General features: G+C 48.0%; 1 protein-coding gene across 15 annotated transcripts in view; it reads right to left on the reverse strand.

Moving 5' to 3' along the window:
- The window catches only part of TRERF1 (transcriptional regulating factor 1), a 207,331-nt gene that overhangs the window by 149,096 nt on the left and 33,971 nt on the right, over positions 1-24,264 (reverse strand). The window contains exon 1 of one of the 15 annotated variants that reach the window (XM_029943412.1): positions 17,672-17,841. The exons of 12 other annotated variants lie outside the window; for them this stretch is intronic. The gene's annotated coding sequence lies outside the window, so the exon portion shown is untranslated. Of the gene's footprint in view, positions 1-2,136; positions 2,156-12,038; positions 12,058-17,671; positions 17,842-24,264 lie in introns of those variants that run through there. 2 more of the 15 variants (XM_029943416.1, XM_029943415.1) reach the window with 2 other exon arrangements.

The following is a 24,264-nucleotide window of genomic DNA, read 5'->3' on the forward strand; positions in this document are numbered from 1 at the left end:
CTGGCTTACCATTTCTGTGTTCGTTATGACATTATTAATATTATCCAGCCACCAAAAACTGAGCGCCTAGATCTTCCCTCCCAATTTGATGAGCCTGGGGGAAGGGCACACGCACGACTCTAATCGCTCACACCGCTATTGCTGGTTCAAATCCCCAACCTCAAAGCCCCAACACCGCTAATCCAACCTGGGCTAACTGAGCTCCAACATCCACAGAGCGGACACCTATCACAGCTTCACCCATCGGACCATTATCTGCTCCTCAAATGAAAAGCTGTTTGTCGAAACTAACAATCCCTCTCTCCATCTGGCCAGGCTGTGATTTGTCAGGGGGTCTTGTTAGAGTCAACACCCGTGGGCCCTCACCGTACCGGAAACCAATGGTTAAAATTCACACACTCTCCTGAGTAGGAGATGAGAAACTGAGGTAGAAGCAGAGAAAGAAACCCTGTGGGGGCAGAATTCCACTTTCCCCACCGTCTTGAAGCAAATACAAGAAGGGCTAAATTGAGTCCTCCAAAGGGAGGTCTAAAAGAGGAGCGATTTAAGTAACTTTCCCCAGCCCTCAGTAAAGGAGTGGAGGGAGAGGATCAAACAGCCTCCATGACACTGACTGACATGAATTTGCATAACTTTTGCCAAGCCAGGGAGGAGGGCGCTTTGCTTCTTCCCTAAACTTGTTTTACACCCTCTACACACAATCTCTCCGTGGGTCTCTTCAGAGACTGAACCTTTTAAAACAAACAAGAACGTTGATTCCCACCATCTAGCAGAATTGTATGATTTTAAAGAGAGAGGCAGAGAGGAAAAAAGGTCAACAGTGTTCTGAGTACACATGGCAGGCTTTGTTCTGCTCACTTCCCCACTTCCTGTTGCCTCCTCACCTCATCACTTTTGAGTTCTGAAGCATGTGTGTTCACTCTGGTGTCACTGCACGGTTTCAGTGGGAGGCCGTCGCAGCGACCAGGATGAGGACTGTACTGGGCTGAGACGTGAAATCACCACCGCCTGACCATGAGGAAAGTACACCCCGAATCTCACCCCCCTTCCGTCAATGGTGGGCGTGCTGGGAAAAACATTTATGGGCAAACTTGACTTTGGGGGGAAGGTCCTGTGTGGGCAATGGCCACCTAACCACCAGCGAGTACCAGGCGGCTCAGAACTGGGAACCGAGGCAGAAAATACTCAGTACCCACAGTCCAAGAAATACCCTGGAGGAGACACACTCCAGCCCCTGAACCCTTCCCCAAAGCCTGCTCTCGGGGCAGCGTGCAGCACACAGCACTTGGGAAAGGGACGGAAAGACCAAAATGCTTTGCGAGTGGGACCCTGTCTAACCTCCGGCTTAAAGGTCAGAGCAAAAAGAGACATCAAGACCATTCGACCAGCCCCTCCCAGTACAGAGGAGGAAACCAACGACGGGCCTGTATCACACAGCCAATTTATTAATAGCACAGCAGGTACTGGACCCCAGTTCTTGGTCTCCCGGGGCAGGGTTTTCCAATGCCTTATCAGCCGGACATGGAAGACATGCTCAATTAATGTTGGCTCAGCCACGGTGGACACTGGCTGGTCCACAACACATGAGGGGCAGGGAGGGTGACACTGAAACACTTTGTCTGTTACACACCAGAGGGTCCCATCTCCTAGAAGGATGTTTTGTGGGGTCTTCATAACCCACTCTCATTCCCGAATGCCTGGAGTTCAGGGTTGTCCTTCAAATGGGTCCCTAAACTTACTTACTACATCCATCTGCCATTATTCCCCAGCCAGGAATTAAAAAATAAAACAAAACCTGGGAGAAGGATGGTGCTGCATAAGGCCCAAGACCGGGAAAGGAAAGCTGGGCTCTACCCTTTGGTGAACTTGTCTTATTAGGTGGCTTTGGGGGAGTCATCTGGTTCTCCACTTTGTCCCTCCCCCACCCCCGTGGACCATGAGAACACTGACCTCCAAAAAAACTGCTAGCCCCGTGGGCCCTCCCACCCCGCTGACTACCACCGAGCCCATTCTCCTCCTCCTCCCTTCCCTGCTCAGTCTTCTGCTGCGCCTCCCTGCCCCAAACACCTGGAAACCCTCAGAACAGAGATCAGTGCACCAGAGTTCCGTGTGCATTTGCACCTGATCTGAGCTTACCGTAAGCTCTCCCTGTGCCTTCCTGTACCATCCCGTGCTGTAAGGTTCCATTCACCCGACCAATAAATTTGTGACAAGGGGCTACAGTGCTCAAGGTGCTTGGCTGTGTTTCAAGGAGGTGAGACAGACATCCGGGATTGTGATCTAAACGGCCAAACCTCAGCCCTGCCCCATCAGCCTCCGTCTCCCTTCCCTGATGATCTGGCAGCCGTCTGCAACACCTGACTTTGTAGTATATGTTTACATATTTATTTTTTTATCTGTCCTGCTTCACTGGAAGGAACGTTCCATGAGGGCAAGGCTGGTTTTGTTCACCCAGCAGCCAGAGCCTCACTCCACACGGCAGGGGGCAGAGTCCGCTGAATGAATGAATGAATGAATGAGCAGTCAGACCGGGTCTTCCTCAGTCATGACCAAGGTAGTGAACATCTCTCAATGTCACATTTTCCTCATTTCTAAAGCAAGGATAATACTAATGTGTTCTTCATGTGACTGGAGTGAGGATTAAACAAGGAGATGATTGTAAAAGCACTGAGGATGTACTGGCACAGGGCAAGCAATCAATAAATGTGAGCTACGACTTGTTAGCCATTATTATTTCAGTCACTGAAGGAAACACGGCGAAATAAAGCCTCTTAATTATACCCTGGGCAGTTTTAAGGCTAAATAACTAAAATTCTGTGTATGTCAGACCCATCATAAAGGATCATTAAGAGAAGACAAAGCCAGGGGCCTGCACAGCTACGAGGAACCCCTCAGAGATTTGTCTTAGCATGAATTTTTTTCATGCAGTTTCAAATCATGAGCTCATTTGTATAAGTGCTGCCTCATAGGGCCCCATTGTTAAAAATCTTAAGGTATCTAATGCCTGCTCTTAATCCAGCTGGCGAAAATGAGACATTAACATATGAAAAAACTATAAACTCTAACCAAACCAATGTGTGTCAAATGTCAAATGGGAGTTTCATAATCACTTCTGGAAAAAGGAAAAAGAAAGCCCTGACTGTAGCATTGGTCTACTTCTGTGGTGTAAATATTCTCACTACGGCCAACCTCAAGCTACCAGAGTGAGGCCCAGAGGACACACAGTTAGGAAGAGGTGTCCACAGTCAACTCTCAGGAGCTGGTGTGAGCCAGCTCCAGGACACCACCGGACTAGGTCCTACAATTATTCCTCAAGGTCAATGCCAACAACTAACCTCTCTATGTACTCCAAGTCAGAAAAACACATCAGGTACAGCCACGGCCTGCACCTTACCCTCACCGTCTGGTCAGAGGAGGATACTGCCCTCATTCTGCAGATAATAAAACAATGTGTCAGAAACGCCCCCAAAATTTTTCAGGGTCATTCTGCCAGTGAACGACATTGTCACGGCTTGAACCAAGATCTTGTGGGGTGGCTGTGACCTCTCCTGGCACCCACTGCCCCTGATAACTAGTGTTTCCCAGAGGGGAAGTAGTTGAACAGTGAGCAGTATGTGGAGAACAGGACAGAAATGTGGGAGAGGGTCGGCGCTTACCTAGATGGCGCTTCCCCAGTGGAGCCCACAAGGTCTGTGGAGCATGTATGGTATCAAAACAAAATTTGAAACTAATGAAACCATTTGTTCAGCATGATTTACCAGAGCACTGCTTTCCCAAAAGAGTGATCCAGTTATTAAAATCTGCACTCCCAAATTCACTGCAGCTTAAGGTGAAGGGACACAAGGAAACGGAAAGCAACTTACATGCTGAACAATCGGGGGGCTGCTTAGGGAAGATATGGAGGATCCGCATCACGAATGCCATGCCATCACCCAAAGTCTTGTTTTAGAAGAACAGTCTACAACGAGGAAATGCTCACAGAATACTGTTCGAAGAGTGCGTTACATAACAACATGTACAATGTGATTCGTTTTGTAAAAATGAACAAACAGGCAAATGCACCCTATGGACAGAAGCAGAGAAAAAAGACTAGAGACACAGATTTCAAATCCCCACCCTGGTTTTTTCTAGCAAGGGGAGATTATGGATGATTTTTATTTTCTTCTCTGGGATTTTCTGTGTGTTCCAACTTTTCTATAACACATCACTTTTATACCTAGAGACATAGTTAAGTGGACCATACATTTTAATGTGGATTTTAAAAGGCTGAGAAAAAGAAAGGCCAAGAATCAGTGAAACAAACCCCAGGAAGGGATTCCTTTGGAACAAAGGTCCAGGTGTTCTGTTCAGGCCTCTAATACTTTCCTCATTAGCCCCAAGGAGAAAAGTACCCCCCAAGCTCCAACTCCCCTACACACACACACACACACACACACACACACACACACACACACACTCAGCAGCACGTGCCTCACCTCCATACCACCCCTTTGCCTCCTCCTTCAAGAGACCATCCTCTTAGTCTCATTCCCTGATCTACTCCCAACCTAGAAGGCACAGAGGGGGACAGACAGCCACTAACAATTCAGGAGTGCTCCCCATGTGCTGCTGAAGTCACACGTGTGAATTCAGATGTATGGCAATTCTAAAATGTGGGTATTGATGCCAACCTTTTAACCTGAGGAAAGGGAAGTTCGGGAATTCTATCCAGGGGCACGTAGCCAGCAAGTGCCCAGAATCAGGAATGAAACCCACACCTAACCAAAACTGGTCTATCCATGCTTAAGAGGCTTGCACTTGACCATCATGAAATCCAAAACAGCAGTACTCCAGTTCAACCTACCTTGGCATATATCCAGGCTGGAAGTGAAATGCACCACCAGTCCTGAATTGAGAATATACGGATATTTAATAATTTAAAAAAGAAAGAAAGAAAGGGAACAGGGAAAAAAAACCCCTCAGCTCTGTGCTCATCTCTCATTCAGGGAAGTAAAAATAAAAATCGAACCTTCCCCCAACACATTGTGCTTTAATGAAAGCACCAAGCCAATCTTCTTCACTACCACCCACCCCAGCCCACTTCGTTTAAATTTAGGCAACCACCAGGCAAACTGTACCCAACTGCATTATCTGAAATGAAGTCATAAAGGCCTCATCTGGAACACCAGCACTTGTTCTAAGAAAAACGGGGCAGGGCACTCAGGGCTGGCGTCCCGGGGAGCTTCTGGGGCTGTGCCTCGGATGACCCTTTGCAAAGGGAGTGTTCTATGACCAGCTCTGCCTGAATGATGCTGTGTGACCTTGTGGCAGCTGACTTCCCCTCTCTGGGTCTGTCACCCGTCTACAGTCTCGGGTGGCGGACGGAAGGGTTCTCGAAGTCTCACCTCGATGCACCGCTCTAGGGTTCCTAGACCCAGAGGTGTAGACAGCAGCCTGCTGGGTAAGGCGTGGACGCCCCCCTCCACCTCCCCACACCCAGAAGGAATGACAAACAACCAAAGATGGGGGTGATGGGGGCTAACCGAGTCGGCCATACCTGGGGCTGCCATAGTTCTTAAGCTCCGGCTTTGGAGTATTCACTTTCTCACTGAATGTTTGGTAACAGCAAGGCTTTAGCAAGGCGGGCTCTCCGGGGCCCTCTGGTCCTGTCCAGGCAACACTGGAAGGGATTTTGCCCATGGGGACTCAACAAACTCCGAGTCCCTGATCCCTCTCCCCACACCTGACTTTCTAAATGGGATCTGGTCAGAGAAAGGGGACTTTCTATTACTAGCAAATGAAAAACTCTCTCTGGGTTTCTGGATGAATCTGGGAGGCTCTGGGGGCCCACAGGCTAGCTGGAGTTTTCTTCTAGCAACCCAATCTATAAATATCTTCTCAAAGTTTCCTCTTAGTGTTTCATGAGTGTGTCTAAGCCCTTATCTGTGGGTCTATGCACATTCCCTCAAGCAGAGGAATGAGGTACGTGGGAAAGGGGGATAAAAATCTTCCCAGCTCAAGGGGAGGCACAGTCTTCATAAAGTAAAAATCACAGCTCCATATTGCAGACAACATTAAGCTACTGTGAGCTCACTGAGCCCCATGGATTGGCAGCACTGTCTAGCCAACCAAGGACTCCAACCTCTGCAATCAACGGATGGGCAATCAAATCTGATCAATGGTCTCTCTCTCTCTCTCACTCACACACACACACACACACACACACACACACACACAAGCAATTCCAGTCCTCCTCAGGCCCTGTCTCCTTCACATCTGGGCTCCTCCAAGCCAGTTGTCACTGACTCCTCACCTGCTGAGTCATGCTTTACAGACTCCATCAGAAATCCAGTAGGTGACCAGAAAGAGTCAAAGGCAAGAAGTTGAGAGGACACAGTGCCACCAATGGCCTCAAAGCTCTGAAGCTCTCAGACAAATGACTTAACTATTTAGCTTAAGGATCTGGGAGGCAAGCCTCTTAGACCTCTCCCCTCACACGGAATCTACCGAACCGAACCCGAGGACTCTATGAGCCTGACCCCCTTCCCCTACACAAGGCCATCCTCACAGCCCACAATGCCCCACCCTCCAAAGACAGTACTTTCAAGGAGAGTAAAAGTGAAATATACGTATTACGCTATTTTACACAGTGCTAAATTTACCCAGCCCACATCCCCAAGAGGGGGAAATGACAGAGAATAATAAATATTTTTGATTGTAAGTAAAAGCATGGCTGATGCATACAGTAGTGAAAACCATGAACTCTAGAATCAGATCTGGATTCAAATCTAGGCCTTTTCATTTAAAAGCTGTGTGACCTCAAGCAAGTTACTTGACCTCTCTGAGCTTCCTCGTCTATGAAATGGGAGTGGATACAACCTGGAGGGAGTGTATGGAGGAGAGAGTAAATATAACTTGGAGACCGGATATAGTACAGAGAATATAGATAACTTGGGATTTATTCATTAGTTTCCACTGTGAAATTCACAAGTTGTTCTCCTCAGCGGCCTGGGGTAAAAGGAGGAGATATGAGTCCCCCCAAAACTAGAAGGACCCAGAATCAAGAAGCAGAGTAAGAGCAGCAGGACAGGCACCTGGGTCCCCTCCCCCAACACACACACTGTGTGGCAGGAGGTGTGGCCCTCACTCCCAAACCCCCTCGTCCCTGCAGACAGCGAGCACTGCAGATACGCTCTAGGCATCTGGTTTTCAAACTTTTTTTAGCAGCAGAATCCCAGACCCTAATATAGAGAACAGAGATAAAAGGCAAGATGCTCTCAGAGAAGCATATTCTAAGATTAACTGATCTGCAGCCCTGAAAGAATCCTGCAAAACTAAAATTGCACTGTAACCAAAGGGGAAAGTGATGAGAGCGAGTCATCAGAGGAGAGTGTCAGCTGTGTCACAGGACAGGACCTTGGGGAGACTGTGCCCATTTACCTGACAAAACCGACAGCCTTAGGCACCTTCCTCAGCCAGTATTTGCTCCACAAGCCCCTTCTTAGAGGGTCAAAATGGCAGGAGAGAAGCACCCCCGAGCTCTGCTCTAGAATCACAATATCGTTTCATTATTGCCAAACACCTAGTAAGATTCAAACACCCACCTCCCCTGTTTGACGTTCACCTCCCTGACACCCCTCGTGTCTCAAGACATCTCTTGGGAAAAAGGGGTCCAGAATTCCCAGCGCCAACCTCCAGCCTTTGCCTCAGGAAGTGCCACCTTCCACACAGCCACTGCTCCTTGTCCCACTCACTCTCACCGGCAATCCTTTCAGATTTCATGACATGGCATTCATTTGTCCAATAACAAAAAAACCTTGCCCCAGCAAACAGAAAGATCACCAAGCGAATTCCGCCGGCTCGAAAGCTGGTCTCAGGCGGAAATGCAGAAACGACCCATTCAAGCACGGAATGGGACTTGCCAGTTTGGGCAGCTCACCGGTCAGAAGATACTTGCTCATCAGAAAGTAATAATGTACAGCAAGAGTCCGAGAAAGCAACCAAACAGCACCATGAAGGGGCTTCCAGAAAGCTGGGCCAGGATGAGACCAGTCCTTCCACCAATCACACAAAATCTGAATGAGGTGAGTTGAGATGGCAAAATATTTTTACAGCATTCCTGCCCATTGGAAGCCAACTCCACTTTGCAACCGGAACCCCTACTGCTGGGGAATGACTGCTTGGTGTCAGCAACTTCCCGGCAGAAGGCGATAAGGCAGTACAATGGAAAGATCAGGGGACCAGGAGTCACAGAATTCCGTGTTCAAACCCCAGCTCCACCGCCTGCAGGCTGTGTGCCTTTGATTCGCTGATGTGCGTGGACAGGATAAATCTAAGTAAGGTACTCAACAAACACTAGCTCTCTCCTGATGCCAACCTCCAATGCTAACCCCAGAGTGAAGCAGCTCCAAGCATTTTACTAAATCATTACCGGGCAAGGGCCCTTAAACTCAACCAGGACAGGAGCACTTGTGTGTGTGCGAGGTGCGGTATTAAGGAACCACGACCGTGGCATGCTCTTAGTCCTTATTTCTGCAAGTGCCTTTTCACAGTCCACCCAGCACCAAGATTCTATTCATCCTTCAAAACTCCGCTCCAGTGCCGTCTTTGCCATCTCTCAACAAACATTAACCCCTCTCCCTTCCACGACTCCATCTTGCTTATATGTTTCTGACAGCATTAATTGCTCCGCTTGGTATTACAGTTGTGTTAGGGTTCTGTGCCCCAACGCCAAAGAAAAGATTACTCAGAAATGTGATTCTGGTTCCCTCAACCCTCCAACCTTCTGAGCCTGGTACACTGCCTTGTGCAGAGCAGATCAAGAAATATTTGATCGGGGTGCCTGGGTTGCTCAGTCAGTTAGCATCCCACTTCAGCTCAGGTCATCATGTCACGGTCCATGAGTTCGAGCCCTGCATCGGGCTCAGTGCTGACAGCTCGGAGCGTGGAGCCTGCTTCGAATTCTGTGTCCTCCCCCTCTCTCTGCTCCTCCCCTGCTTGCACTCTCTCTCTTAAAAATAAACATTAAAAAAAAAAAGAAAAAATATTTCAGATGGCTGGCTGGATGGGGAAGGAATCCATTGAAAGAGTGCTGATACCATATACTAAGGTATTATCGTGCATTTAGGAAGAGCCCATCAGCTAAATAAAGAGGAAGGGCTAAGGACATATAGTGACAGGGAGAACATTCCACAAATAACACCAACACTGGAACTTCAGCAGTACAGACCTGGACCTCGTCTCTCTCCAGTGTAGACTTCAACGGATTACCCTCGCCTCCATGGCCCTCAGTTTTTCCATGTCCACTACCACCTGCTCTACCGTTAGACAAACGGACAGACTCAACCAGATGGTGGCAAGGACTCCACCAAGGAGGGAAAGTGTTGTGTATTCCCCAGGGGGTGATTTTATTTTCTAAATGGCTTGGGTTTTTATGGTATGCTGTTTGTGACTTTTCTACAAGAAAAGTCCAGAGGAAGAGAAATGAAACAGAATGTACAGAATTTTTAAAAATAAAACAAAAATCAAGAGGAAGTGGGTCCCTCTCACAGGTTTCTCATTAAACCAATAGTCAAATTTTAGTAATCAGCTTGTGTTATGATTTCCATTACAGATCAGAGCGTATTAAAACCTAAAACGATCAGAGAAACTACAGGCCCCACAGCAACCAGATTCCACCCCCAGAGCTGCCCTGACAGCGAGGTCTTATTTTTTTTTTCTACCACCAGCTAGGGACCTTGGCTTTCCTCATGCACCTGTCTGCAGAGAAGGCAGGGAAGAGATACTGGCTGGGTAGAAGTGGACACCCAAATGCTAATGCGTAACCAGAAAAGAAGCCACCCCTTCTGGGAGGCTACAGTGCTGGGGGTCCTGGATGACAGAGTTCTTCCAAACTGAAGGCTTAGGAAAGGAATGTGCGTTGCTGTATACGGCACCAGGCCTGATGTTGCTATGAAGGAACCAGAGACTGACAACAGGGACAGAAGGGACATGGGGGTTGGGGGGGAGCTCCAGTGGGTGGCTGACACCAGAAGTAGGGAGCGCCGAACACGTGGGGTGGTTAATTGAGGGCTCTGGGAACAGAAGCCGGCTTCTCTGGGCTCATTTCTGATTTCCCATCCCTTGTGTCAGACCCTCTATAGTGCAGTGGGGAATGGAGAAAGCCACTTTTGGAGCCTACCACTGATTCGGAGTCTTCTTCTGTTCTCCAAGCAGGGCCCCCAGGACCCAGGGGAAACAGGTGCATTGGATTCCAATATTAGAGAGTTCTAGTATTCCGGGAGTCAATGTGATGGTGCAAAAGGAACACGGCCTTTGGAGTCTGAACTGAGCTGGTCTCCTGATTGTTACATATTACCCAACTCGATGTGAGTAGGTTTTCTTCCTCCACTGGGTCCAGTTGTCATGAAACCAAGGTCATAGGGACCCACATCTGCGGTGCAGAGAAAAATACCCCTGGTCCCAGTTACGGACGGCCGCCAACCCCAGCCAGCCACGGCCTAAGTGCCGCACCACTGCTACACCAGGGAGAACTGAGCAGAGGCATTCGTGTGGCTCAACGCGGTACAACTCAAATGGCATCGGTACGACCCAGCACATGGACACACAGAAAGAAGGAAGAATACCAGATTGTAATTGCGTCTTTCCCATGGGCCTGGGGGGGTTGGCGGTAATTTCAACACCAGCTTACTGAGGGTATATCTTGGGTACATGCCACAGGTAAGACACAAACCCCCCCGCCACCCCAGGGCCATGTCCTCTGGAGGGCAGCAAACAGAGGGTTGGAAGAGACAGCAGTATCACCATATGACTGAAAAATTTAAGAAGCCAGGGTGCTCTGCCCTAGGAAAACAACCCCACCTCTAAAAGCTGAGGATGACGGAGAGAGGGACTCAGGGAGATGCCAATGTGGGAGGAGGCGGAGGCAAAGGATGGCCCCTTTCTCCCATGGCCCTCCACTGCAGGTAGGTCAGCCAGGGCAACTGGTACCCCGAAAGTCCCGAAGTGCCGATTTCCAACAGTCAGTCACAACTACCCCCATAAACTTTGGCAACTTTCCAGAGAGGTCCAAAAAGATGTCCTCCACCACCTCCCATCCCCAGGGAAGCCGCAAAGATCCCTGGGACATCTGGCACCTGAGGGGCCCACGGCAAGGAGGGAGGATGGGAATCAAACTCCGGGGGCTCGTGGCCATCCTCTGCACAGACCAGAAAAGCAGAGTCCAGCCAATCCCAGGAGCGGCCCCGGAGGAGAGGACGGGCCCAGGAGGAAGGGAAAGGCGGTGTTCCACATGGGCCCACAGCAAATCCAAGGTGGAGAGGCAGAAACTAGTCAAGTGAACAGAGGCCAATTTAAGACATTGATTCAGTTACTGTCAAAAACCAGGGAGTTGACCACTAATTAGCTAGAAGGACCATGTTACCCCCTCTCTTCTCACCACAGGGCTCCCTCCATCATCCATGCTTTCCAAGTGGAAGATTCACAGCACTTCCGGTAATTGTAACTACCACTTTTTCTGTACCAGGCCTGTGGTGAGTGCCTCAATCACCCCATCACATCCTTGAACACCACTCAGTGGAGGAAAGGGTCAGTATTCCCATTTTACAGATGAGCAAACTATAGCAGAGAGGTTACCTAACTTACCCGAGGCCCTATGCCACAGATATGCACACAGACATGCACAGAATCATTTTATCTGTTCAATCAGATTTCAAATTCCATCAGAGCCCCAGGCCCTGCCACAGAGACTGCTTGCACAAACCTGGTTCCCAGAAGGGTTCCAGGCCCCTACGGGGCACTCTGTGGGTACCTCTCCAGCCACTCACGACTCCCCACGCCCTGCCCTGCTCAGCACCCCCTCCCCCCCCCACACAAGAGGGAACACACTGCCCTGTGAATCTCTTCGGTCCGTCACAACCAAGTTCATCCTCAAAGACGAAAAATGCCCCAAGCTCTGTCTACTGTTGGGAGACCAAACAGAGTATCACAGGTCCACCTCTTGAAAGGAAAAGAAACCCATCACCTGCAGGCAGAGAGGAACCAAAGACATTTCTACTTACAAGGAGAAAAGGTCTCGGGCTCAGATGCATTGCTCTCAGTGGCTGATAATCAAGAAGCAAGAGTGGATCCCTCAAAAAAAAAAAAAAATAATATTCCATACGAAACCAAAACCAGACACGAGCACAAACCTCTCGTTTAGAAGTGGGCCAACACAAATGTGTGCAGACTTATGTAATTGACTTCGAAATATGCCTACCACTGTTTTATGGATCAAAATAAAAGTCCAGTAGGAAATGTGGATCTGGGGAGGAGGAAGCTAAGAAGGCTATGGACCCTGTGCGCCAGACCTTCCTCCTCTAACTCGGGACCACAAAAAGTATGTCTCTCTCTGTTTAGATGTCTCTCTCTTTTTAGATCAGGCTGAGCTGCCTGATCGCAGAAGGCCCTGTCACTCCCGACTGGGCATGTGCCTGCCGGGCATCTGAAAGCTTTACAGTAAACGGTGATTCATCTGTCGCAGCCGCCATAGGTTCTGCTAATGTAATAAGCCAAAGTTTGTTCCATCCACATGAAAGAGAAACATTGGGTGCAGGGCTGTGAGCCTGACTCAATCTGTGACCCCTACTCGCCGCTACTTGTCAGCATTTAGCTGAAACTCAAAACCGTCATTACCCGGCTCTTGGGGACCCAGGGTGGGAGGAAGGGGGTTTCTAAAGAAGGGTCACATCCATAAACACAGAAGTGTCGCTTCTCATCAAACTAGGTCTCCTCATGCAACCACGTAGTCAACAAATATTTCTGGAGCATCTACTATGTCAGGCACTGGGCCAAGTGCCAGGAGCAAATAAAAATTCATCATAACTCACGGAGATCCTGAGTTCTGCGCTCGCTTCTTTACCTACTTTTTCACACTGAATTTATCAAATTCTCAGCACCCTGGGGCTGGGCTCTCAAACACCAAGTTACCCGTGATGAGGAGAGAGGAGTGAGGTCTGGTCCCTGTCTCAAGGAGCTCATGCTTGGTGGAGGATGTGCACAATAAACGGGGTGCTGGGGTGCTCAGAGAGAGAGAGAAACTCATGAGACAGAGACAGTAAGCCTCAGCTGGGGTGGACTCTGGACATCTTCCCAAAAGGAAGCCATGGTCAGGAGAGGGGAGAATAAGGCCATAAAAGCAAGAAGTGGAGATGGGTGATGGGATGGGCTAAATGGGTGACAGGCATTAAGGAAGGCACTTGTTGGGATGAGTGCTGGGTGTCTTATGTAAGCGATGAATCACTGGGTCGTACTCCTGAAACCAAGACTCCACTGTGTGTTAATTAACTTGAATTTAAATAAATAAATTAAGAAAAAAGCAAAGAGAGGCAAGGCCTATACTGGATTGAATAACACCACCCCCTCCCCCCAAATTGATGACCACCTGGAACCTTGGAATATGACCTTACTAGGAAGTAGGCCTTTGCAGAGGCAGTTAGTTAAAATGAGGTCATACACATCCTAATCCCACCGATGCCCTCGGAAGGAGAGAAAACAGAGACCCAGAAACACGCACGAGGAGACGGTCACAGGACAACAAAGGCAGAGACTGGACGGATGTGTCCACAAGCCAAGGAATCTGGAGTGTTGCTGGCCAAGAGAAAGGCAGGGGACAACTTCTCCCTCTGAGCCTCTGGGGGGCGCTACCCCTGCCAACATCTTAATTTCCAACTTCCAGCCTACAGGACTGGGAGAAAGCATGTTTTTGTTGTCTTAGATCAGCCAGTGAACATAAGGCCTGGGCAGGCCTTACGCATTGGGATAAGGAGTCTGGATAAGGGGTACATTTGGGGGCATGTCTAACCCACCTAGAGGTTACCCCCTTCAAAGCTGTAGACTCCAGTCCTATACCCGTTGGTGACCTCCAGGATTCCACTGGCCATCTGCTTTTCCCGCCCGCATGATGCTTGCTGGTCTCAGCCATACCTACGGCTTCAATGCCAGAACGTGCTTGCAGATGGCACCTGCCTTCAGCCAGGACATCCTTCTGACCAGATGCCTCCACCTGTCGTCCTCATGGGTTTCTCCAACTCAACATACCCAAGGTGTCAGGTCCAACGTGTTTTAGTTGGGTACTTTGCTACCTTTGTCGGTGGTACTACCTACCTCAAATCACGGCTTACCCTAGATTTTCTTGCTCACATCCACCTCCAGGGAGTCACCAAGTGCCCCCTCCATTCCCACGTTCCCTCCCTTCTCGATGGAGCACACTGCTCCCTCCTGGATTTCCCTGTGGCCACATCCTGGGTTTTCATTTCTCTGGGAGGACTCCCCCCTTTCCTGACTAGCCCCCACCCCAACCCAGCTGTCGTGAATACCACAGCCAAGGCTAACTCGGAGAAGCACAGCTCCCACAAGGCCTGACCTCTGGCCCCCATGCGCCCAGCCTGAAGGTCTTTCCTCAGGCAGAAGCCCCACCCACATTTCCCTGACCTCCCAGCCGCCAATATATGCTCCTCCCACCTCCTGATCCTACCCAACAACTGTTCTTTCTGCTAATTCCTCCTTCCAGTCCTAGCTGAGCAACTGAAGAGTCAAAAGCCCCCAAGAAGTCAACACCTTGGGTCCACCCGCTAGGAAATTCTCACACTGAGTTTTCTTTGTATCCATCCCGAGTGGAGCTGAGTTCACACTTGCCGTGCTCAGAGAAGCCTCTTGGCCGAGGGCACAAACAGGGAGGGCTGGAGGGCTGCCTAAGTGTTCACCCATTCAGTCAAGGCTCATGGACCCATTCCCCAGCTAAGGCTAGCAAATAGGTCCCTTTCTCCCAGGGTGGGACAGTGCCTGAGGCGGCAGACAGGGATGAGAGTCGCCACCACTTAAGCTGTGCTCCAAAGCTTTGGGTGTTATCTTATTGAATCTTTATAGTAACGCTGCCAAGTTTTGCTGTTATCACTGCCGCTTTAGAGACACCAGAGTGAGGCACTGAGGGGGTTAAGCATCTGGACTCTAAGTCTTCCAGTGAGGAAGGGAAAAGCAGCAATCCCAGACTCGGGCTAGGCAGGGGCCCGGCACACAGTGCCCACTGCATGTCCCCAGGGACTGACACAGGTTGGATCTCCTCCTGCGCCTGTGGGGCTCTCGGAGCCTGACCTTCCGTACCTGAAAAGCAAGAATGATTAACCCCACCTCCAACAGTTATTGAGAGTATTTAAATGAGGTGATGTATGTAAAATTACAGGAAAAAAGGCCTAACACATGAAAGGTGCTGTATTAAAGTTTAGCTGCTTTAAGGGTGCCTGGGTGGCTCAGTTAAACGTCAGACTCTTGATTCTGCCTCAGGTCTTGATCTCATGGCTTGTGGGACTGCACCCTGAGCCGGGCTCCATGCTGTCAGCCTGCTTGGGATTCTCTCTCTCCCTCTCTCTGCCCCCCCCTCCAGCTCATTCTCTTTTCAAAATAAATAAATAAACTTAGGGAAAAAAAACTTAGGGGTGCCTGGGTGGCTCAGTCGGTTGGGCAGTGGCCAACTTCGGCTCAGGTCATGATCTCGCAGTTCATGAGTTCAAGCCCCACGTCAGGCTCTGTGCTAACAGCTCAGAGCCTGGGGCCTGCTTCAGATTCTGTGTCTCCCTCTCTCTCTGCCCCTGCCCTACTCTCACTCTGTTTCTCTGTCTCTCAAAAATAAATAAACGTTAAAAAAAAAAAAGCTTAGTTGCTTTAAATGGAAGAGAAGGAGAAAAAAAGAGGGAGAGAGAGGCAGGCAGAAAGAGAGACGCACTGTGTTACTGGCCCCCAGGCAGCAAAGCCAATGACCCAGAAACACCATCGTTTCCTGGAGGCTCCAATCCTTCGTGATCACAGAATAGTATCAGTAGCTTCCGAGCATGAGGACTTGCACTTTGTGCAAACACTCTCCACAGATAACTCTAGAATGCATTTGTCCTCTCACACCCCTAGGAGGGAAGTTGGTTTTCCCACTTTACAGAGGGAGGCACAGAGGCTCAGCGAAGTTGATTAACTTGGTCACAGTCACGCAGGCTGGCGGTTGTAAAGCTGGGCTGACCTCCAGGTGACTGAGCCCAGGCCCCGTATCCTCACCACTGCCCCCTAAAATCAGTCAGACCCCCCTCATGCCCCTTCCATCTTCTCCACCTCAGAAATCCCACGCCCTTCATCCTCCTTCTCCTCTACTTCTCTCCTCACTCAGAGGGAGAAGCTGAACTCCCGTTGGCTGGTGCCCATGACTCATCTTTTAGAAGGACATGTGAAGAGGACAAAGGAGTTTCAGTCCTCTCGCCTCACAATTACTCTAAGGCTCCCACGAGATAACAGACATAGATGTACTCAGTACCTCCTATAGGGCTGCACAATTCCATCTCAGGGCTTCTGGAACCTTCCCTAGAAAATACCCACCCATCTCTCACGCATCCTCACACTCTGACTCTTGACTAGTCCCTAGTGCCTTGCCCTAAATAGCCCCAGTTTCCCTCATCCTAAAACAGCATCCCTGACCTTGCTGCCTATCATGAACTTGCTCCTTTGTAGAAATTTGTGAAATCAGCCCCTCTGGGGTATACAAGCTCCTCAAAGGCAGGGACAATATTTCAGACGGCCCCGTGTCCCTATGGGATGCAGCATCGTGCCTTTTTGGGCACGCATTCAGGGAAAACCTAACCAACAGTAACCAGAAGCACAAAGAAATCCTAAGCCATTCTCACAATCAGCTAGGGAGACAGAGAGGTTACCCTGACTTCACAATAAGGAAACTGGGAGCTCAGGTTAAGAAAGTCAAGGTCATGCAGCTTCCAAGCGGAGGAGCCTGACACTAGAATGGATCAGTAAGGCCCCAAAGTGTCCCAGACAGGCCAGAAAAGGGACTGACCTCCTTCCCTTCCTGCCTTGTCCACAGGCCAGCCTTCTCAAAAGATTCAACAGCACTGTAAATCTGAATCTGCTCACCAGAATATTCTTGGTTAAGTCCCTGTCTTTTCCTCTCGGGCCATCCACCCCATTCCAAAATGGAAGGGGCACGTATATCTGATGACAGTGCCTTCCCGGGAGTATTTCAATGGCTCTGGTGGCTGCCTCGTTTGGGGGTGTATTTGTCTGCCTCCCCCTCTCTGCTGCCACACTAGAAGTGCCATTTTACAGACACGGGGACAAAACGAGAGAGAGTAGGCAAGGGCTCCCAGCATGCTGCAAAGCTGTTAATGAAAAGAGGGCTCACAAGAGCCAAGAGCTCCTGGGATCTCATTTGTGGGTGTCACCAGTGCCTCCTTCTGGGTGGAGACAAGGGGGCTGGAGAAGACATGCGACTTGCCCAAAACCACATGGCATCATAGTGACTCAAACCCAGCCCGTGCGGACGCCTTTGCCCACTGCTGTCGCTCCACCACAACACGGTGCCCACGTTTCCTCTTTTTACTACCAGAATTTTCCCCCTCCTTTCTTCTTTTAAAAACCTGCATGACATACAAACATTTCTACAGAGAAGGGAAAAAAAATACTGATCAGAAAGCACACCAACTAGGGCCTGCCCTTTTCCGGATTCTTATCGATACCTGTACGTTGATCTTTCCCTGCTTTGCTCCAGGAACAGGTTAAGCTGCCCCACATTACCTTTGTCCCACGTGACCAGGCCATGGATCTACCCGTGGGTAATTCCACTATGTTGCTGCCACAGAATTTACTTAACCACCCCCTAATTACCTACATGTGGATTCTTGCCAGTTTCTTCCCATCTGTGGACAAGTTGGTTTTCTGCCCTCTTGGGACTATTTCTGTGTGACTTATTCCCAAAAGTAGAAATACTGGTCCAACGGAATGGAGCGGACCAGTGCTGCTTCAGATTGTTCAAACCGATGAACAATCCTGGTCCAAAGTCACCGTGATGTCCAGAAAAACAGCTCCACCTTTCAGTAACACTAGAGACATGCCGTTTTCTTTTCCACGGGCCTCAACAGTAGGTTTTATAAAGCTTGTCTATTTCTCTCAATTTTAGAGACCAACTGAGCTGGTTCAACTCACTGATCTTTCGCGTTGAGGAAGCTGAACACTTCCACATCTCAGCTTATTATCTGAGCTTCGTACTACGAAATGACCTGGTGATATTACCAACGGTCTGAACAGCTGCCTTAAAAATCTTTGCCAGTTCTGTGTACACCTTTGACAACTAGTTCTTACCCGTCAGTTTATGGTGCCTATTTCCTTCTTCCCTTTCCCTCTTAGCACAATTTTATTATTTTTTTTTATTTTTTCACACACACACACACACACACACACACACACACACACACACACTTTCCTGAGTCATGCTTGGTGTAAACATGTCACTGTGAAAGCCCCACCCCAACCCCCCAGGCCACACAGTCCACGATGAAATGACGGAGTACGTGGCTATTTTATTTCACAGATTTTCGTTCCTTTATAACAAGTTGACCGCATCCCGTTTAGTCAATGATTATGTGTATGCAATTTCCACAAACACATTTGCTCTCCACGGTGAGGATAAATATTCCATTTGCTTCCTCTGAGTTTTAAAGAGTTTTCAAAACTACATTTTTAGTTTATCAAGATTTTATAACCTATGATAGGGCATACCTCTGAATTCACTTTCTCCGCTTTGTTATGTAGTTGGTCCCAAGAGCCACTGACTTTAAAATAATTCCCTTCGCTATTGTTCACCTTTCCAAATTTGCCATAGATCAATGTCTTCCATTTATTTAGTTCTATTTTCTTGCGCCAATCTCCCATTTTTCTGTCACACCATACAGTTTTAATAGCCACTGCTTGCCTGCCCTGTTTGCCAAGAGCAGCCTGCCGCTAAAAGATTTTCAAAAGATATTTTGGTATGCTTACCCACCAATTTTTCCTGATTATTGCTATTATTATCACTTTGCATGCTTTAGAAAGTGTTTCATTGGGATTCTCGCTGCCAGGGCATGAAATCGAGGCAAAAACCTTGGGATACTGACGTTTCAGTACTTTTAACTTCTGATCAGAAACAGCCATGGAGGGTTTTGTGATTTTCTTTGAATAGAAATTGTGTCATTTGCAAACAGTGATATTTTTATCTCTTCCTTCCCTATACCAATCCCTCTTGTTTCTTTTTGTTCCTATATTGTTATGACAAGCATCTGTTAAACTAGGTTAAATAAAAGTAACGATAAGGGACATTCCGGCTTAGTTCCTGTTTTTCAGGGCACGGTTCTAGTATTTCTCCACTTGGTATCTGCAGTCCCCATGGAAGGCTTGGTACAGGATTCTATACAAACAGCCTCTTTATCATATTTAGGAGTAAATCCTCCAACAATCCCGTTGTTAGGTGTATGATGCTTTATAATGCATATGTAATTATGTATTTTGCTGCATCTACTGAGAGCTAATTCATTCATTCATTAAATATTTGTGGAACATTGATTATATTCCAAGCATTGTGGTAAATATTGGGTGTTCTGATTTTTATGGCTTATTTCTACTAATAGTAGTCTCTTTGTATGAAACCACACGTATATTCCTGGGATGGGCCCTACTTGGTAATTTTTCAAGACTCATTTTCCAAGAACCTAAGTGGCTATAAAATTCATCTGGAAAAATTAAGAGACAAGAATGCTGAGAGATCAAACTCCAAGAAGCAGTTCCAATGACGTCTGTTCCAAGAAGCCTTCCCAACCCTCACCTTTCTGGAGCCAAGTTCCCAGCTCCCTCCTCCAGGCACTACAGCCCTCCTCTCTCCGTTACCACACTTACTGCAGGGACTGTCATACAATCAAATGTTCACCTGTCTGCCCCACCTCAGGGCTCCATCACTGCCTTGAGGACAGAAGCGTGGGTGTATCAGTGGTACTCAGCACCATGACTGGTGTGGATGACGGCTGCTCAGTAAATATTTCCTGATGTAGTTAGGTCATTCATCTATTTGTTTATTTCCCTGATGATTTTTTGCAGCTGTATTTTTAGTGAAACTGACGTGTAACCTCTTTCTTGGGATCAGCAGGACATGGAGGAGCCAGCCCAATTCCAAAGAGGAGCTGTGGTCTACTGGGCAGCCCTCCTGTCCGAGGGGATCCTGGGGGTCTCCAGCCAGACGCTGGGCTCCCAGGGGCTTCGGGGATGGGGGACACCGTAAGATAGATTATGAAGGATCTCTACAAAAGGGCAAAGCCTGGGGCGACTGGCTGGCTCAGTGGGTTGAGCATCTCACTTTGGCTCAAGTCGTGACATCATGGTCTGTGAGTTCGAGCCCTGCATCAGGCTCCCTGCTGTCAGTGAGGAGCCCACTTTGGACCCTCTGTGAGTCATCTCTCTCTCCCCCTCCCCTGCTTGTTCTCTCTCTTTCTCAAAAATAAACAAACATTCAAAGAAAGAAAAAAGGGCAAAGCCCTGTGGTGTGGGAGCCTTGACAGTGACCCTCCACAACACAGGCATCAGGACGTCTATGGAAAGGTTGCCAAGGCCCCAGCTGGCTGCATGAGGCAAGATTCCAACCCCCGGGGGGTAGGACTAGTCATGTTAGTTACTGTTATCAACACTTATCTTGCACCAGACATCTTACTCAATGATCTTTTCCAACCACCCTCTGAGGTAGACTCAGCAGTTCCCGTCACACACATACAGAAACTGAGGCCAGGCGGCTTACATAATTTACTCAGAGTCCAAGGGCCAATAAACGGATGAGCTGCGATTCAGGCTGGATTCCCACCATACCTTGCCATCTATCTCCAGCAAGGGGCCAGGCCAGGATCTCGGTCCCAGCACAGGACCCAGATATGGGGCACATTAGCAGAACAGGAACCGACACAGAAGAAGCCTCTGAGAAGAACTGAGACTCAGAGAAGGAAACGGGACACAGGAACAAGACAGGAGGCCCAGCCATGTCAGAGCCAGAATAGCGTCTGAGTCCAGAATCCCGACCGGAAGGGATTTGAGTCTCCACTTCCTTAGACCAGACATGACTCTGAGAGGCGAGGGTAGGGCTGAGCTGCAGGAAATAGCCCGTGAAGCTGCCCTCTCCCTCGATGATGCAGTCTGGGTCTGGGTGGGTATGGGATGCCCCTCTCAGCTCCACGGACCTCGAGGGGTACGACCCAGTGTCCAGCCAAGCGGGCCTTCCACTGGCGGGGGCAACACCACCTGCGTTTACAGTGGGAGCTCACGGAATACAAAGAATCTGACTGAATAAACACCTGAAAAATCCTGGCCTCTGATTTCCTTATGTGTCAAGTGAACTAGGCCGGACCAGATACCTTCTGCACTGTGGGTTCTGTTCCTCATTTTGGGATTCTTCACCTTAGCAGGGCCATGGACTTCAGGGGTCTTGGGATCTATACCCAAACTTCAGAATGCTTGAAGCCCATATAAGCAAAAGAAGAATCGAGGGTTTTATGTGCACAAATAAGGGTGGGTGTATTTCTGGAGAAGTCTATCGCTTCCAACACATTCCCAAAGGGGTCCACGGACCACCAAAAAGGTACAGAACTGATCCTAATGTACCTACAAGGTGAGCTGAACAGTAATGTTGAGCTAAGGCAATCAGCTTACCAACCAAGTGGAGCTGAAGAAATCCTGTAGCTTCGTAAGCTCTCTTCTACCATCTCAGACCATCGGGAAAATGTGTGGTCACCAAGGAAGCCAGGGAAAGTGACTGGGGGTGGGCGTGGGGGTCAGAGCACCTTCATTCCTTTAAAGGAAATGGGTATGAATTTTATCCGATTAGAAGGATCGTCTTTACACAGTTGACAGTTTCACTGAATACAGCATACATGGGAGACTTAGTGCCCAAAAGTCAGAGAAAAAAACAGATGCCATTTCTTCTCCTTTCTTGGTCCGCCTCTCCTGGAGCTGGCTAGAAATGCAGAATCTGGGGCCGGATCCGTTGGGTCAGAATCTGCATTTAACAATGGCTCCAGACCCCAGTGATTCATATGCACCTTAAAGCTTCTGAGCAACTGCTGCACTTGTATTGAAAGAAATTCATGGGAGAAAAAAAATGAAGGATAAAAAAACAAAAGCGAAAATAGAATGAACAAATAAGAATGTGAGCAAATGCCTGGGATGAGAATAAAAGCCAAAAGCTGGCTCTTAGAAAAGATAATGCGAGGCGCCCGGGTGGTTCAGTCGGCAGAGCATGGGACTCTTGATCTCGGGGTTGTAAGTTCAAGCCCCAGGTTGGGTGTAGAGATTACTTAAAAATAAAATCTTCACACACACACACACAAAAGAATGGAAGTTCTGAAACATGAGCACAATTAATTTCAAAAGGAATAAATTGGAAAGGTTAGAAAAGAAACAACCCAATACATGAACCACTGATACACTCTTTAAAGGGATTTTAGGCACTCTTACTAGCTTAAGCTAATAACCGAAAAGATTAAGATGATGCTTACAAATGTATAAGATACCCAAATTAAAGCAAAAGGAAAGACAAGTAAACTGATCAGAAACCGAAAATGGGTCACAAAAAGGCAGAAACAACCAAGGGAAAAAGTGCCTATGCATTTTATGGCTTAGTCGGAAAATCCTTCCGCAATGTGTAAACATTTTTGATCACTCAAGTAAACAACTAAAGCATTCATACTTTCCTCTGGACAAATTCAAGCATGCAACTTAAAGCTGAGGCCTTTCAAATTTGGCTCCAGTCCCCAAAAGGTACCTTTAACAAGAGCCCAGCGCCTTTCGGGCCCATTTTGTATGTATGCGTGCTTCTACCAAAACCATGGTAGTGTCAAAAAGATGATCTTGTTCTCTTTTTCAAAAATGACATCACATTGTGCACATCACCCCTGCAACTCATCTTTTTTACTCCACATTACATTTCCGAGACTATTCTTATCACAAGGGATTTTAACCACTCTGGCAGCGTTTTCCCAACTTTCTGGATGGAGTCTCACAAAATGAAGTTATTATATTGTGACTCAGTTCACCCTTGATGAACAGGCAAAACTGAATGAAACAAAAGCCTCACCAAATATGGGCCCACACTGTGTACAATGCTCTCACTATTTTCTACCGTTTCATATTGTCTCACAACCGCTAAGTTGGTTTACGGGCCCCCTAAAAGTCTGAACGGCCCGAGTTTTACGTAGCCCTCGCCAAATAAATATTTATTTACCCATCTTCCTGATGGGTGTTTACCGTGTTGTCTCCACTTCCCATGATGACAACAATGTCCGATGAACACTGTGCACGTGTGCGAATGTTTCTCTAGGGCAGATACCGAGTAGTGGAACCACTGGGCCCTGAGATATGGGCACTGATCATTTAGATAAAGATCACCAACTGCCTTTCAAAGCAGTTGTACTCACACCCTCACCAACTCAGTATATTATCAAACACTTTCACCTTTCCCAATCTGATAGATTTTACTGTCGTTCTGATTTGCAAGAGTTTCATTACAAGAGTTTGTGCATCTTTTTTTTTTTTTTTTAAGAGTTATCTATCCTTTGGGAAGCCTGGGTGGTTAAGTCAGTTCAGTGTCCGACTCTTGGCTTTGGACCAAGGTTTGTGAGTTCGAGCCCTGAGATGGGCTCTGCACTGACACAAGCCTGCTTGGGATTCTCTCTCTCTCCTCCCTCTGCCCCTTCCCTGCTCTCTTGCTCTCTCTCTCAAAATAAATAAATAAATTTTTTTAAGTTTTTATTTATTTTTGAGAGAGAGAGAGAGAGAGAGAGAGAGAGAGAGAGACAGCGTGAGCAGGGGAGGGTCAGAAAGAGGAAGAGTCACAGGATCTGAAGACAGGCTCCAGACTCTGAGCTAGCAGTCAGCACAGAGCCTGAGGCAGGGCTCAAACCCACAAACCGTGAGATCATGACCTAAGCTGAAATCGGACGCTCAACCAACTGAGCCACCCAGATGCCCCAATAAATATTTTTTAAAAAAGAATCACCTACCCTTCTCTTCCTGTGAATTTCTGCTCCTGTCCTTTGCCCATTCAATTAAGTCAGCAACTCTTCTTTATTTCTAAGAGCTCTTTACATATTAAGAAAATTAGCTCCTTTTATCTTTTATGTTGCAAACGTTTTTCCCTCAGATTATCAGCTATCTTTTGACTTTGTTTATGAGGTTTCCCTTATGCAAAAATTCTCATTTTTATGTTGTCAACATTATCAATCTTTAATGTCATCTGGGATTTGTGTTAAACGTGGGAAGGTCTCTACTCCAAGACCATAGAAAGATTCTTCTAGTGCTTTTATACTTTCATCATTGAAATCTCTGATCTCTTTTTGAAAGACTTACTTTGATCAAAGGCGCAAAGTAGGGATTCTACTTTCTGCATCCCCACCCACCTCAGATAGCTATCTACATGCC

Source organism: Suricata suricatta, chromosome 7, assembly GCF_006229205.1.
Source record: "Suricata suricatta isolate VVHF042 chromosome 7, meerkat_22Aug2017_6uvM2_HiC, whole genome shotgun sequence".
NCBI classification, from domain to species: Eukaryota; Metazoa; Chordata; class Mammalia; order Carnivora; family Herpestidae; genus Suricata; species Suricata suricatta.